The following is a 1,780-nucleotide window of genomic DNA, read 5'->3' as shown; positions in this document are numbered from 1 at the left end:
ATGCGGTGTCCTTGGTCCTTGAGACAACTTCCAAAAGACCGGTGGCAGTAACCTAGTCTACAGATGAAGCTAAAGGACTAAAAAAAAAGATGCTGAGAGACCGAGAGGCTGGCTACAGTGGGAAGGGGCAAAGGGGCAGCATGAATTACCAGTGCCCAGAGAGGCTTGCCCAGCAGGAGCCACGGTCTTGGAAAGCTGCAGCTACCAATGGATAGTATTGTAGGTGCCCACGCAGTGGGGGAGAGTGTGATGAAAATGTATAGTGGTCCCTCTTTCCTCTTCCCCTCTAAGTTCACGCCAGTGCCCCTACAGCCAAACCCACCTGGAAGCCAGCCAGCAAGGGAGCCTGGGAGATGCCGTCTGCAGGGACAGTGGCACGGGAACAGAGCAGGACAGAAAGGGGTGGAGAGAGGATTGAGGGATAGGAAATGGTGCACATGGAAAACAGTCAGCATTTGCCAGAAGTTGCTTCACTAGTAAGATGTAAAGCTTGGTCTACGTGCTTACCAGGACCTGGCAGGTTGCATGAGAAGGACAGGGGGGCACTGTAGTGAACAGGTAACCCATGCTCCATCCCAAGAGGCCTGCTGCTATTTAATTCCAGCCAATTGCTGCCACCTGGGAAGATAGACCCAGTGTTACCAAGCCTTCCCATTTTTTAAAAGAAGCTGAGAATATGGATTTCAATATCATGCCTCCGTTCTTAATTATTGGCGAAAAATTCCAGTTGAAAATCATACTGGTGAATGGATAAAATCTGCGGTACAGCCATACAACACATATTATTCAGCAATAAAAAAATATGAACTATCGCCCCGGCTGCTGTGGCTTAGTGGATTGAGCGTCGGCCTGCGAACCAAGTGTCGCTGGTTCGATTCCCAGTCAGGGCACATGACTAGGTTGCACGTCAGGTCCCCAGTTGGGGGCGCGAGTGAGAGGCAACCACACAGTGATGTTTCTCTCCCTCTCTCTCCCTTCCCCTCTCTCTACAAATAAATACATAAACAAACAAAAAGGATATGAACTATCAAGCCATGAAAAGACACGGGAAACCTTAAATGTATCACACAAAGAGTGAAACCGAATATAAATTAATGGGCTTTAATTAATAGTATTTTAGCACGTTGGTCCAACAATTACAAAAAGGAACCATGCTAATGCACGCTGTTAATAATAAAGGAAACTGCTGGAGTGGAGATAGGCAGAGGGGACATATGAGAACTCTACTTTTCACTCAGTTTTCCCCCTAAAACTGCTCTTAAAAAAAGGACTATTAATTTTTTAAAAAACATACTGAAAGTGCCCTGTGGTCCAAATGCAGTACATGCCTGCTGATTCTAGCTACCAGTTTGTGACTTCTAGATCCAATTCAACACCCTCATTTTACAGGTAGAGAAACTGAAGAAGAGAGAAGGGAAGGGACTCTGGAAGCTTCGAAAACTAAGTGGGAGCAAAGGTTTCCATCCTGGGACACTGGGGATCTTCCCAACAAAGGGAGAGGCACCCCAGGACTGTCTGCTGCTGTGGAAGAAGAGGCAGCTGAGGGCAAAGGTCAGTGGAGGGCTTTTCCTCTGGCCAGGCTGGTTGGGCTGAAATGCCCCAACAGGTAGTGAGAGCTTCTAAGAGCCCAGGTGTTCTTAGTGTCTATGTTTATTTAGCCAGAGACTAGGGTCCCTCCCAGCTTGGCCTGGGTCAGACTCACTGAGTTGGATGCAGAAAGGAGTGGACACTTGTGACCCTTGTATGTGCCTTAGAGCAGGACGAGACTCAGAGAACAGGA

Source organism: Furipterus horrens, unplaced genomic scaffold (assembly GCF_987537825.1).
Source record: "Furipterus horrens unplaced genomic scaffold, mFurHor1.1.pri manual_scaffold_4, whole genome shotgun sequence".
Lineage (NCBI taxonomy): Eukaryota > Metazoa > Chordata > Mammalia > Chiroptera > Furipteridae > Furipterus > Furipterus horrens.
Note: the sequence above shows the minus strand (reverse complement) of the source record.